This window comes from Ambystoma mexicanum, chromosome 4p (genome assembly GCF_040938575.1).
Source record: "Ambystoma mexicanum isolate Mex_15411 chromosome 4p, UKY_AmexF1_1, whole genome shotgun sequence".
Lineage (NCBI taxonomy): Eukaryota > Metazoa > Chordata > Amphibia > Caudata > Ambystomatidae > Ambystoma > Ambystoma mexicanum.
In genome coordinates this window covers 736511945-736527607 of record NC_090927.1, presented here as the reverse complement: position 1 = coordinate 736527607, position 15663 = coordinate 736511945, and the positions used below count along the sequence as shown (strand labels likewise).

Below are 15663 nucleotides of genomic sequence, written 5' to 3'. Positions count from 1 at the left end.
AACAACTTCTCTTTGCGTGTCTCTGTTTCGAACCAATGCCAGTTGTTAGGTTTGAACATTGGTGCTGTAAGGGATATGCAACAAGCTTATAACCCTACAACAGATCTATTTCCTCTGGTGGTTTTTAATGCCAGCTGTGAGTGCCTTTATAATGTGGTACAGAGTTTTGTCCAAAACTGTGGCAAAGATATTGAGGCAATAGGCACCTGCTTTATGCAGTTTAGTGAGAAAATTATAGATGAAATTTAATGATACATTTTTATTTATGCAAACTATGAACGTATTTGAACAGAAAACTGCGATACCTTGAAGTATCTTGTGAATATTAAATGGACTTTTGGGTGAATCTTGGGTCCTATGTGTCAATTGCCTTCTGCAGCATTTTTAGTGAACAGTGGTAGCACACCCATAATGGGTGACTGGGCACCGAGCCACCACCCATTCTTGATGAGCCAAGCCTGCCCAGTGAAAGCACTCAGCGCTCACTCAGCAGCTGAAGGAGTGCTCCTGGGATGGTTTTGACTGTGAAAGCTAAATGTGGTTTCTTTTCACTGTTTGTTCCCTAGCACGCATGCCCAATGAGCCATGCATAGCTAGGGGCGTTTTGCTTGTCCAGCCTGAATGTGCATAGGGGCGCTCCTGTACCTCCTCACCGATTCAGGCAGATTGGGGTGTTAAGCCTGGTGTTGTCCAGCGCCGCCTCTCAGCAACCAGCGGGAGCCATAGGGTCCCCATAGCAGCTAGCCTGAGGACTGGAGTGCAGAGTCTGGTCCGGGGGCTGAAGATGAAAGGGGCCAGGGGGAGTATGAATGTATATGTGTATGCATGGGTTTGTCTATAATTGTGTGTGATCGAGAGAGTGTATGGGTGGGTGCGACTGAATGAGGGAGTGAATGCTATAGACTGGTTAGTGATTGTGATTGTGGGAGGGAGTGAATGTGGAGAATGAATGCGTGTGTGCTGCTGTTGATTTGTTGATGGATGAGAGGCAAGTCTCATTTGGCATCCAGTCTGTTCTGGCTCTTTTCTTAATGTGGAATGGCATTTTTACTGGGCCTCAATGGTAAAGCAAACAGTGTTATTACGTGTCTGAACTTTAAGAGGTGCCCTGAACAGCAGGTTTCTTTATTCACAACCCCCACTATCATGCAGTTTCTGCGAGGTTTGTGCAATCAGTTTCCTCAATGCCAGTTTTTGGTTTCGGCATGGGACTTTGATTTGCTATTGACATTTCTGATGGTTGCTCCCTTTGAGCCCCTGTATTCTTCTTTTTATTTTTTTATTTTTATATAGATGTAAAATACAGCCTTTCAAAAACAAACATTTACACAGTATAAAAATAATTACAAAAATGTTCCCAATACAATCTCTAATGAATAAATTTCATTGCATAAAAACACTTAACATTTTAAGAACAATTATTTGATGGATCCTGTCACCTTGAGGTTAGTAACAGTTTGATTCAGTAAACTTAACGATTCAACAAACAATAGACACGCAATGTTCATTTTTGCAGACTGACTTATACAACATGTTCCAAAAGCTTTCCTCGCTCAACATAGAATAACTCTCAAATAAATGTTTGAATATTTGACATCTTTGCCGCAATAACGCAGGACATTCAGAGATTAGATGTTTTAGTGTCTCTATAGCTGATGGTAAAAGACAAAATCTGTAACTGGCGTTGGTTGTAGTATTTCTCATACAGCACACTTCATTCGTTAGGCAAATGTTCAGCCTGATTCTCATATATGAATATCTGGCTTTGGGATCAGGAAACTTGGTTAGATAATTTTCAACTACATGAAGTTTTTTGATTGCAAAAGCTTGTTGTTTAAACACTTTCGATTTCATGCATGCATCTCTAGTTTAGATCCAAACATACTACCACAGTTTCATTTTTCACCCTCTCGGGATTGTTAGTAAGTAGATCGTCATTAATGCCGGCCATCTCCATCAGTACTTTTATCCATTTTCTCCATTTCAGGATATTAGGATTAATTGATTCCAACATATATCTTCCCATTGTATACATTATTCCATTTTCTCTCACAGCTATCAGATATTTCCGATACAATGACATGACTTTCCATGAATATATTGCATACAAGGATACTAGCCCCATTTTGTGCCTTCGTAAACACATTGATATAGACATTGGGAGGCCACAAACCTTCTTCCAAAAACGACCCTCCAGTCTTAGCCAAACACTCTCTAGTATGATCTCTCGGTTTCCACCCCATAAGTTATTATGGGTGAATTTTTGCTTATAAAATGTAATGGCAGGTAGTAGCGAAAATTTTCCCAATTTGCCCTGTATTATCTTTGATTGGGCTATCCCGGTGTTAACTTTATTTTCAATTTCTCTGTAGTAAGGTTTAGCCTGTCGGTCATTACCAATTGTTGTTCACAAATACTTGTATTCATTAACAATTCATATATTAACGCTTTGTATTTGCCACTCTCTAAATTTTGAGGCTTTCTTCTTCTTGGGCTCAAGTATCATGACTTTACACTTATCTTGGTTAATTTTTAACAGATTTGCATCGGCATAGTTAATTAAGCAACATAGAAGAGCTTGCAAGCCCCCCTGGCGTTTTAGCTAGCAACACTAGATTGTCGTCATAGAACAACCAGGGGGCCGCAAGACCTCCCAAACGGGGGGCATCAGATTGGATGTTAATAAACTCTTGCTGCACTGCCGACATGAAAAAATTGAACAAGGTACTCGCCAGTATGCACCCTTGTTTTAACCCACGGAAAGTTTCAATTGGGTCTGACAGAGTACCGTCTAGGGCCAATCTGATTTGAACCGTGGTTTGAGAATGTAATTCATGAACCCAAAATATGAGATAATCAGGACACTTCGCATCCTTTAGCTTGTTGATTAGAAGTTTCCTGCACACTGAATTGAAGGCGTCCTGGAAGTCAATAAAGGCCATATAAACTACCTGGCCCTTCTGTTGTTCCTGTTTCTTTATGACTTCTAATATGTGGAGATTAACTGCTGTCCCCATCCCTGGCATAAAGCCAGTTTGATTTGGGTCTCTAATTCCTGCTACATTCAACCATTTGTTGATATCTCTTAGTAACAATCGTGCACAAATTTTACTTGGTATATCCAACAAAGAGATGGGTCTATAATTCCTAGGGTTTTTTTGTGAATTGGTATGGTGATGGATTTCCTCCAGGAACCCGGAATACACCGAGTGAGCACAATTTAATTGAAAATGGTGACTAGAATTTGCGCCCAGGCCGAGATATTTTTTTTTAACATAAAGTTAGAAAGTCCATCAGGCCCCGGCGCGCAAGATGTAGACCGCTTTGAGATAAATAGTAGAATGTCATCGATGTCAAAAACAAGATTCCCTATTTTACTCGACAGTGTCCTGGTGCCTACTAGTTATTGTGTCCGCATACAAGGATTTGCAAAAAACAGCCCACACTTCTTGGGGAATCGGATTCATTTGATTCACCAATTGAGTTTTACTTTGAGTATTTTTTAAGTGCGACCATATTTTTGCCAAATTCCTCTCTTGTAAACTCCTCTGCATGGCCTCAGCATCACGTTGATACATTAGGGCTTTTCTTGTTCTTATCCAATTTTTATGTTTACATTTTAGAGCATTCAATTGGCGGAGGCGATCAGGAGGATTTGTCTGTATGATTTTTCTTCTATCAGTTCTATATTGAGTTTTATTGAGGGCCACCTCATGGTCAAATGTATGCAGAGTTCCAAGATCTGTTGTGTTATGGTTGTTTTTCTTCCTAAAAATTTGCATTTCTTCAACGTAAGAAGGGAAGATGTTGGAGCCATAGTATGCATCTCCATTCGGTAATCGAATTCAATTTTCACTTAGGGTTTGAAGAGATAAGGGAGTCCAATGGAACCTATTTTGCTCAGAGTTTGTCGTTAGATTTCGAGCTAGGGATGAATCATATGTTTTAGATTCTGTAAACCAAGTCCATTTTGTAGATTGAATATCATTGTCACTTATTTCCTGAGAAATAATTTGAAATTCAGTTATGTTATTAAACGGATCTCTGTCAACTAAAGTGTAATCAATTGTTGCTGTTTGTGCACTTCTATGCCATGTACTCTGAGGTGGCATATCACCCTTTTTTGCTCCATTTAACATTAAGAACTGACGTTCGACCATAAAGGCATTCCATCTTTTCGCTATCGGAGTCAGAGGTTTCCCCACTTGGGGTATACATGTTAAGTTCAGGTGTCCAGTAATTATTACATGACCACAGGTTGGGTCAAGTATTGTAAATATTAGTACTTCATCCATGGCATTAAAAAAGTCTGAATCAGTTATTGCAGCGTGGTTCCAGTAGATTTTTATCAAACCAATATTTGTTGACGTTTATTTTATCTTTACCAATTGCAGAAAACTATTTGGAGAGAACCATGGCTCAATTTGCATATTGGGAGAAGATTTTATGGCTACCATTAAACCTGACATGGGTCTACCTCTGACTGGCACGATAGCTGGAATCAATAGAAAAATATGTTTATCCCAACGCCATATTTCCTGAAAGGCCAAAATATCATAACTCATCAGTAAGTTATCTTTGGATTTTGTAAGATGCTTGAAGCCTCTCGTCTTCCAAGAGGCTAGGGAGAGAGTTTTCTGATTTTGGACTAGTTAGTTGTTATTCAATCTCATTTCTCTAGTATCTGACATTTGTCCGTTCAATCTCGCCACATTTGCCTGTGAGTTATGATTTTGACCTTTCTGGTACACATTTGGTTTAGCATTCTCAGATTTGGAGGCTGTTGTTGATCAAAAGGGGCAGGGTTTAATGAAATAAAACCCGCTTCATATAGGTCATCTCTCGCCTCCCACACAGCATTTTTGACCAAGCTTGATTTTATCCATAACTTTATCATAGACAAGTCATTTCTATGAGGAAATTCTATCTGGTCTATGTCACTCGAACATACCCCTTCAAGTGCAAGAACCTCTGCTAATATATTCATCACGGATTGTCTATTTAGATCAAAACTGTGAAAGGGATGTGGGCGACACTGCATCATCAAACAGTTTGTATTTGAATCTCTCAATGGAGTACGGGACCCCGCTTTAGTTGCATAGCTTACTTTGGCATGTGACATAAAATTAAATTGCCTTGTGGTGTTGACCAAAGGTGTTTGAACTCCACCATCCATAGTTTTTACTATTGGATTCGCTTGCGTATTCGCCTGGGCAATAATTCCTTTTAAAGATTGCTCTATTTCCGTTTTCCATTCACTCATTGAGATAAGTTTTCCATGATTCTGTTTTACTGAGTCGTGACATTCACCCCGCTCACCAGTTTGTTCTGATTTCTTTCCCGTTGGCAATCTCTCAGTATGATTTAAGTCACCATTTAGCTGACCCGTCAATGTGCTGACTGGGACATTTAATTCAATGTTACTATCCATTCTGTCATGCTCGTTTTCAGTATTACCATTTGCAACTTCCTTTTGCTGTTTTGCCAAGAGGATTAAATTGTCTAAGGGCTCATATTCTACAGGCCTAATTTGTGACAGCCGACCTTGACTCGCTTTTTGTAATATCACATTTCGATATTTATTAGCGATGGCCGTGCGAGTACAGCAGCAGCTGTTTTGGGTAACGTTAAAGTACGGATAAACTGCCTTGTGCCTGTAATTTTAGAATATGCAACAGTTGTAACATTTGTTTTTTTTTTTTTTTTTGCTGCTTTGGCAATAGTATTAGTTTCTTTCTTTTTCGTATCAAAAATGTTGTACGTTAGGGTATTACTATTCTCTGATACCCCGGAAGTAGTTTGAGCCTCTCTATTTTTATTCTGTTTCAGGGGTTGCTTACTAGACATTTCCAAGTTCTTGGACTTGGCTTTCTTTTTTTTAGTGCATGATTGCCCTGGTTTGCACTCCTCATTTTTATCTTGGATGGTGCGTATGGGAGTGCTTTCCAGACACGTATCATTCTGGAGGTCAATGGTCATAGTTTTCTTAGCAAGTTCTGTAAGACTTCCTCCTTTTTTTTTTTTTTTTTTTTTTTTTTTTTTGTCGTCCCCAGTTGCAATGCAGTCTGTTGATTTTGTGTGCAATTAATTAGCAGTATCTCAAGATCCTGTGATTTTATTCCTCCAGTTCTCAGTTCTGAATTTACAGCTGGCTTATTGTGTCTGCTAGTTTGTTTCTCACAGCATACACAGTGTAATTCGCTTTATTTCTTTGTAACAATTTAATTAGTAAGGAATGTTGATAATGTATTTTAGTATTTAGTGTGTCATATAAACGTGTAAGTGAGAACAAGGAGGCATTCATGGTTTGTGATGAAGTTTCTAGACCTATTACGAAGTTTCCTGGTACTGCTTGTATTTTTTCGTTTGGAGCAGAGTGACTCCGCCACAGGATAGTTTGAGCAAAAGAACTGGACATTACAGAAGATGCATTAGCAGTAGGGGAAAACATCATAGGTGATTGATATAAATCTTGTCTGTCTTCAATATCGTCTAGGACCTGCTTGGAACTACTGTTTTTTTTTTGCCTCTGGTGAACTAACCATGTTGCTATTGTGAGTATTTACCATTCGTCAACAGTCACCCTTTCACCATTACAGGCAGGGGCATTCTGCTCCGATTCCTCGTCACTATGTTCGAGGGTAGGTTGTATGCTAGGGAAGATTTCTATCGCTTCAGTTTGTGGTTCCACCTCCCCCAGTCCTTGTTGGTCAATAACATTAAGGACTCCTGCAGCAATTAACGAATCGGGGAGGGAGGATTGAGTGCTCACGCTGCTCCCATGAGTATCTCTGCATGCTAGATCCTGATTTTTCAAAACACCATTAACACTTGGGTTTTGAACACTTTCGTGACCTTTTTCGCTTTTACTCCCTGGGGCACAGAATTTTTTTATGTCAGCCAATGCCGATCAAGCTCTTATGCTAGAGGGTGATTTACTAACTCACATAAGATTAATTGTTCTTGAAGACGTTTTGGGTGTAGAAATGGCTTCCAGCGCGCACACAGGGATGGTTTCTTTAGACGGCATCCCGGTGCGCAGCGTCATTACCATTTTGTTTGCAGTAAACTAGGGCACCCACTTTATTTACTACAATGTGCTATAGGTAAAGGAATCACTCGTTACAGGAAATCAAATTACAATTCAAACAATTTGCTAGGGGGAAGAGTAAGTTCACTCTGTGATTGCCTCTCTTTTAGGCACCGACAACACTATCGTATTCACTGCTCGTTTAGTTACGGTGCCAGAAAAAAGCACGGCATAGAGTAAACAATGCTCAAATGTTCAGGCAAGGACAATTACTCTATAGAACGTTGATCAAGACAAAAGCATCCACTATTAAGCCAAAAATACTCAAGAGTTATACAGTCAGACACAGAGCTTCAAATGTGAGAAAGGAACATTGTTTACCCACAGCCCTCAGACCCCCAGTCAGCAGACAGCCGACAGCACTTCACAAAAGCACTTCCTCCAAATGCACGCACGCGTCAAATGCGCGCGGCTCGTTTGAGGATTTTGGGGAAAAGGGGTGGAGCTTAGGCTCATAAATCTGTAAATAAGTATAATAAGAAGGTATATTATTTAAGTAACACTACTTATAGTGTGCTTAATAGTTTATATGAGAGTCTCTCCTTCCTCTGTGTCTTTACCAGGTTTGTAAGTAGTGATTCAGGATCCACAGGAAACGGGCATTCAGACTTCTCCACAGCCGACAGCACTTCACAAAAGCACTTCCTCCAAATGCGCGCTATTGGACTGATCACTCTTTTTTTTCCACTTTATATTTATTGCAAATTTTTCAATAACAACCAAAAACAGCCAAAAAGAACTAAACAACCCCAACTAAGAACCCCCCCCCACCCAGACCTCCCGCACTCCCACCCCCTCCCCCCAACCCAAGAGCTACCGAGGAATCAACATAAAATTCCAAAAGTGCACAGGAAGAAGAGCAACAGCCTAATACCCAATTAGACTTACCCTCCACCCCTTTCCTTCGGTGATGACCCCCATAAGTCCATGAAGCAGGCCAAGCACGTCTAGATCGACCCGACCCTCCCTACAATAGACTGATCACTCTTAAGGTGATTTTCCTGGTTGCCATCACTTTGCCCAACCAGATGAGTGACCTCCAGACTGTCTGTTAAGGATTGCTTTCTTCCACATATTCCTCATCAGATATCCCTTCCAGCTGCTCAGAAAAAGTTTAGACAGCGGGCGTAATGCATCTTGACTCGGCCGTCGATCCATTTTGATTTGACGTGGTGCTTGACGACCCCGGACGTGACATCTGTCTCCTTACATGCACTATGTCACTACTCCCCTGTGCCTCAGTTCCGTTCCTTTTTTCATCGTGCTCAGCACGCTTCTCTAGGGAATGGCTCTAATGGGACAATTTTCAATGCAATTCATTTGCCTGTTTGAATCGAAATTCGACATGTTTGCGATATTCCCACTCCCAAAACATCTGGTTTTAAGGGGTGCAACGATTGAAACTCAAAAATATCTCTTGACCAACCCGCACAGGATTTACGCGTGGTTCCTTGGCTCTGATTATGTCACCTAAGATTGTGGGTCTTGTCAGAAGGTGAACCCGAAGTCATGTGGGAGTGGGTGGCTAAACTGCACCCACCGTCAAAGTCGCTGGCCCGATCGCCCACCATATCGTCCAAGCAGTAAACAGAGGACCGCACCACAGAGAAAGAGGATGGGTGCCACAAGAAGGCTAAAAAGAGGTCACAATCCAGAAGCCACTCGTCTTCCTCTTCTCGTAAGAAGCGTTGTCATTGATGCAGGCTTGACTAAGACTCCTTCAAGGAGGTAAGCCCCATTCTGGCTCGGGTACATTCAGGGCCAGGTGGGAAGCCTTTAAGGAGCAGGTGCTCCAGATGATGGTTGCCACTGCGGGTACAGGTCAACCTTCGATGTAGCAGGCCAAGGAGGTCCCAGTTATGCCCTGTGCTTCCACCGTCGGGGAGACCAAGTTGAGTTTACGCCCTCAGGCCTGACATCGATCATCGCTAAGCCGACGATGCTACCAAAGACTCAGTCCACTCCAATACTCTTGATGCCGTCGAGTTCTATGTCGGTGCCGATACTCAAAGTTTGTCCCATAGTCAAGGACATCGTTCTTTGAGACGATGCACTCCATTTTCAGAGATGACGGGGATCAGGCTCTCAATTTCGAGCCGGGGTCAGGTGGCTACGATTTATTTATTTTTTCCATCGATCAGCTCTAGTAGAGGCTCTGCAAGACACCAGTGGCTTGAACACCTCGCCCATCCTTGAGACGCAGCAGGCCCAACCCTATGGCCATATCAATTCCCAGTACTGAAAAACGGTGGCGAGTAGTGGATGCCCTAGGCTTGTTCGCCCCGGCAAAGGCACAGTGAGCCTACAAGCTCACAGATGGCTTTGAGAGGGGCCCGCCGATGGAGCGAGCAATGTCATTTAATGTGGCCATTGCAGACCCTGTTACACCCCCACCCCACGTACAGTTTATAAAGAAATACAAACCTGCATGGGTAGATCCCCTCTAGCTGTCGACCCATCCTATGCCAGAGGGGCTAGACAGCCACTGTTTTATTACAAGGCCGTCAACTTTCCCCTCCAACTTGCCGACTGATGGGAAGTCTAAAAAGTATGATGCACTGTCTAAGAAGGCCTTCTCTTAGAGTAGTAGAAGAGGTACTTGAGGTGCTACTTGCTGCACACAAACCATCTTCAAGATCGTTGTACGCATGCAGGTGAAGGTTTGAGGCGTTGCAGGGAACGCAACATCAATCCCATCTCTTGTCCCACCACTACAGTGATGGAGTTCCTTCTGTCACTGACTTCATCAGGCCTGCAGGTTACAACAGTCGAAGGTTACTTGGCAGCTTTGTCTGTTTTGAAGAGGTGTACAGATCAAGGGTTTTTCTTTACAAACCAATGATGGCCCAATTCCTGAAAGGATTTGTAAATAAGTTTCTGCCTGTTCCTTTTGTGATTCTGGACTGGGACCATAATGTGGTCATTAAGTTTTGATGGCGGCTCCTTTTTAAAAACATTTTTTAAATTTATTTATAAGGCAGTCACAAAGTTGGCAGGGCACAAGGCCCAATACATGCATAACACACTAAAAGCAGTGTGTCTAGTCAACAACTAGATACAAAGCATTACAACAAGTTGCAGATCACGGTTTAAACAGGATGAGTCTGATACCTCCCCGCTGAGGTATCAGACTCATCCATCGCTATAAATCGCTAGAGCGGGCCCCAGATGTCTTTAGGCCGACACCTGAACAGTACAGTCTGTATATGGTTCTCCTCTAGATCATTAACACCAATCATGGATCGTAGCCATTCAGCACTACTACGGGAATGTCTCAACTTCCAGTACTTCAGAATGTATCTTTTAGCCACCATGCTACCCACATTAAACAGGCATCTAGCAGTTTCAGGCATTTTCCCTATGTCCCCCAGTAGGTACGCAATTGGTGAGAGCGATGGAGTATGCAAAATGGCGTCAAGTATCTTCACAACATCTCCCCAAAACTACTGAACCAGAGGGCAGGCCCAGTACATATGAAATAAGTCTGCTTGCCCATGTCCACACTCGACGCAACTGGCGCAGGCATCTGGGGAAAATGTAGCCAGCCTAGCCGGCTAATACTGTAGATGGTTTAACCCTTTAAATTTTATCAGCCTGAAGCCAGCATTAAATTAGACATTTCTGGTCAGTTGGCAGCATCTTCGCCATTGTACATCTCCCATTTCAGTACCCAAGTCTTTCCCACACTGCCCTCATTCCGTTGTTGGTGTGACTATGTGATTGTATTATGTAGCATAGCGTAGACACCACATGTTGCGTCATATCTGCTGCAACCATTGAGCTAATGCACTCGTGTGTCTCAGGCTCCGAACGAAAGGAATGCCATCTACGCCGGAACGTGGCCTGCGGTAGTATTGCAGCAGTCGGAGTGGGTCACCCACAAATCGCCCAGAGGAATCCTGTAACGCCACAAATTTCTCTTTCGGAAACATCCCCAAGTGTCATTTGCCCTGCAGGGTCCCAGGCCTTTTTAAGTTCCCTGTCAAACATAGGTGCTAACACCGGAAAAACCCTACACAGGGTTTGCCTTATGATAAGGAGTTTGGATCTGTAGTGTAGGAAAAATTCTTGACCAGGCATTTACTCTGGTTCTAACAGGGTCATAGGTGCAAGCATCCATATATCTGTTGCAAAACAGTACTGACCAGAGGTCAGTGGGAGATGCTCTGTATCTTTCGAACGATAAATGAACCACATCCATGTTTGCGTTATACCAGTATTTGGCTAAATGGGCCTGGGACTCCAGGTAATGCAGTTCAAAGTCTGAAGCATCATAAGGCTCAGTCATCTTATGCCAGTTTATTCAAGCAATCCCCCACCCCCTTGTAGACAAATCTAGTGACCAACGTCTTAACTTTAGTGAAGAAAGCCCTACCCGGCCAAAGAGGAACATTGCAAAAATAATAAAGCAACTTGGGAAGGACGGTCATCTTGAGTAAAGAGACCCCTCCATACGGAAAGATCAGAAGACCAGCCCTCAACGTCTGCTTTGCTGCCAGCTGTTGCAGGTACAGCTCATAGTATTCCATATATAGCACCTGATGGTCCCTGGAGACCACAACCCTTAAGTACAGAAATTTCAAAGGGGCCCAACGAAACCCTCTAAGATCTTCAGGCTAGCCAGTGGCCGGCGTTCAAGGAAATAATTCTGACTTGGTGTAATTGATCTTGTATCCTGAGTACTTTGGATCTATGGATGTCTTGCATAACGGGGTCCAGATTCTGATCTGGGCCACAAGCAAACAAAAGCTAATTGTCTGCATATATATCGAGATGATATAGGGGCTCCCGATATGGTTATCCCTCTGTCCATGAACATCCTGAACCAGCGCTACCAGCAGTTCAATCGTGAGTGCAAATAGTGGGGGTTGGAAAGCTGGCAACCCTGTCTGATGCCGCACCTCAACGGGAATGGGGCAGAGAGGGTATTGTTAGTGTCAACTCTAGCCAGCAGACTGAAGTAAAGCAACTGGACGCACTGAAAAAAAATAGGGCCTACCCCAAAACGGCAAAGAACCTGAAAGGGGTATCGCCATGAGACCGAATCAAAGGCCTTCTCTGTGTCTGACGCCGCCACCGCAGCAGCCCTTTGATTAACCCGCGAACACACAGAAAAGCCGGCGCAAATTCAAGGCCGTGGATCATGTGGGGGATAAAGCCAGACTGGTCCGGATGCACCAGCTGTGGCATACATGGAAGTAGGCATGTGTTCAATACTTTAGCGAAGACTTAAGCATCAGCGTGAATTAATTACAAAGGCCTGTATGATGCATGTCAAGTGGGGGTCTGCAAGCTTCAGCAGAATGGATATAATCACCTCACGCATGGACTGTGGAAGCCCGACCCTCTCAAGAGATTCCTCCCACACCCATCTCGGGGACCAGTTCTGTATGAAAGGTGTTAGGCAAGATTGTATGTAGTAGCCTATAGGAGACTGCACCAGCCTTGTCCTCTTGGCAATAGTTAACCCAACCTTTGGTATAAGCATGTATGACACATGTTGGTAAGAGGGGTCAAAGTGAGCTGTAGGTTTGTAGCACAGAGTTTCACAGTGAGAGGTATCCAAATAAACTCTTACACTCTAAGTTTCTTGATTAAACAATGATTTATTTAACAGTCAGTTTGAATAAACCTTTGTTAGGCTTCGGCGCCCCCCGAGAGGCCCCAAGTGCTCGACCGGCTCCCGCTCTTCGCTCTGAAGCTGCGCCACTGGACTCCCTGGCGGATTTGGGGAGACGAACCAAGGACCGGACATACGATCAGGGAGGTGTATAGCCCGAAGGATCCTGCACTCTGGGGTCCGGAGATAGACCCCCGAACCATCGCCCTGCCAATTCACTCGTCGGGCCCCCGACCTGCATCGCGGTTCCCTGGGAACTGGAAGACAACATCCGTTCAAGGTGAGGTTGATACGACGGAAACCGTAGGGGCCCCGGGATTTGGGAATGCCGCTGCCCGAAACAACCCTATCACTCCTATGGAGGATTACCTGGGCTCCATACAGCCCCCGGTGGAGCAAACTTGCCGGGCTGTGGCTGGCTCCCACTTGAAGATCCCAGCGCATGAACGAGGGGCCTGCTGGGAACCCTGGGAGTGAACCACACACCCCTCATCATATCCCACCCGGCGACCAGTGGATACGGCCCTTAGACTCCCATAGAGTCTTCCATAAGCTGCCATTCTGATAATACAATACGTGGGAGGGCGCAATCCACTCGGCCCAACTGAGTGGTCCCCCGGATGACGGAAATACACTCCGGCGTCCCGCTCCAAGGCCCGATACACGTTGAACAAAACTGAGACAAGCGGAATACTCCCTTACCACGACCGCCATAGCGGACACCACAACGGAAGAACCATCTGAGATGGGTAGGGGCTCTAAGACCCCGGGGAGCAAGATGAAAGGCCCGATGGACGCATTCACGGAAAACCTAACCACTGTGGCGGATCTGCAAGTTGACGCCGATGAGGCCTCGAACCCGGAACCTGGCAATCAAGTGGATAAACTAACGGCAATAGTGCAGAGTGGATGCCTTTCCGTCAACACAAAGCTGGATGACATTGTTTCTACGATAGGCTCCCTTAAGGTTAGAGTAGAAAGGGAGAGTGTGCGTGTCACAGAGGCTGAAAATAGGATAAGCACTAACGAGGACACCATTGCTCATCATACCCGAGACATTGCCTTGATCAAAGAAAATTTTGTTAAGTTACAAAACAAGTGCGAGGATCTCGAATCAAGACCAAGGAGGAACAATATCCGTGTAGTGGGGGTGTCAGAATCCTTTGGGAAAGGCCAGATGGAAAGACAACTGGAGAAACTACTCAAAACACTAATTGGGCGGGAAACATTCTCTGAGCATTTTCTGATCAAGAGGGCACATTGTACACTGGCCCTGATGCCTAAGTCGGGCGCCCCGCCACGCACTATAATTGCAAGACTCCTTAATTACAGGGACAGAGACACAATCCTGCAGAAGGCAAGAGAGGCGGGAACACTCCAGTTCGAAGAAAATCGGATCCATATTTATCCTGATTTCTCGGCGGGTGTGCAAGCAAGCAGGAGATCCTACGAGTCAGTCAAGAAGCTCCTGCGGGAGCGTCAGGTCCCGTACGCCCTCATTTTCCCAGCCAAAATGCAGATCCAACCCGCAGGCAGAGCACATTTTTTTTAATCTCTGGCTGAGGCTACACACTACATCGAAACCTCCATACCTCTCCCTCCCAGAGGGGGCGGGCCAGCACAAAAGAGGCCCAGACCGGCGGACTGAAGGGGGAAGATAAACTCATGAGGCAAACACAGGTACAACACAGGCTCTAGCATAGGCCGTAGCTGGAAAAAAATGTGTAATACTAATCGGCCCAGGCAATGTGTTTAAGTGGAGGCTGGGACCCAATCGGCGGCCACGTGAAGCAACATGGCTACCCTTCGAATATTCCATGAGTTTGGTTTGATTCATCGTCGAGTTGGGGGTGAGAGTTGGGGGGTGGGGGACGGCAAGGGAGTTGGGATTAGACGTTAGTCTTGGACTGGCCCTATTGAGGCACAAAGTTGGTAACTGGGATTTGAGATGTAAAAATGTGGTTGCATATGGACCGGAACTGACTAGAATTCACGAACATTATATAGTTGCTGTTTAAGAGGATGGCGGATATTTACTCATGATGCACGGGCGATGGTCTGAGGGTTAAACTGTTAACGTGGAATGTCCGGGGGCTAAATAATCATATGAAAGTCAAAATAATTGGTAATTACATCACCAGACATAGCCCCTAGGTGCTGATGCTTCACGAAACTCACATGATGGGGGACCAGTAATATTCATATACTGCCTAAATGGGGCTCTCTAAGGTACTATACAGACTATTCATCGCAGTCTAGGGGGGGGTTATTACACTCATCCATCGAGGGTTGGGGTTTAGGCTGGAGGATCACAGGATTGACCCTTTGGGGAGATATGTTTTGGTATGGGGAGAGATCGCTTCCCAGCGCCTTCTCCTAGTCAACACCTATGGGCCCAATATTGACGACCCAGCCTTCTACATGGAATTGTATCAGATAATTGTTTCACTTGAAATCTCAAGGGGCATCTGGGGTGGGGACTTTAATCTGGTCCTTGATCCGGTGCTAGATAGAGCTTCTAAGGTGGTCAGAGCTCCCAGTAAATCAGCCCTAAATCTGGTACATATCCTATCACAACTTCTGTTGGTGGATTCCTGGAGGGAGCTACATCCTGATAGTAGAAGATACACATTTTACTCTACCGTCCATGACTGAATCCAGGATCGATTACTGGTTTATCTCTTCATCTATGACGACGGCACTGCAGGGGTGTGAAATTTTGCCTCGTACTATGTCAGACCACTCCCCAGTGTTAGATCCATTGCTCCGGGGAGCACCCGTGCCCACCAGGAGGTGGGGCATGCCCAGTGGAATGCTTGCGGACCCCGGGGTAGTGGAAACACTGCATGTTGATATTGAAGAGTACTTTACAAACAATGTGGGATCGGTTGACAACATTTCGACAGTATGGGAATACTTTAAGGCTTGGATATGGGGGGTGCTGATATCTAGG

General features: G+C 44.4%; 1 protein-coding gene across 2 annotated transcripts in view; it reads left to right on the top strand.

Annotated features, from left to right (window-relative positions):
* The window catches only part of PHIP (pleckstrin homology domain interacting protein), a 2101228-nt gene that overhangs the window by 482791 nt on the left and 1602774 nt on the right, over positions 1–15663 (top strand). The gene's annotated exons all lie outside the window — the stretch shown is intronic.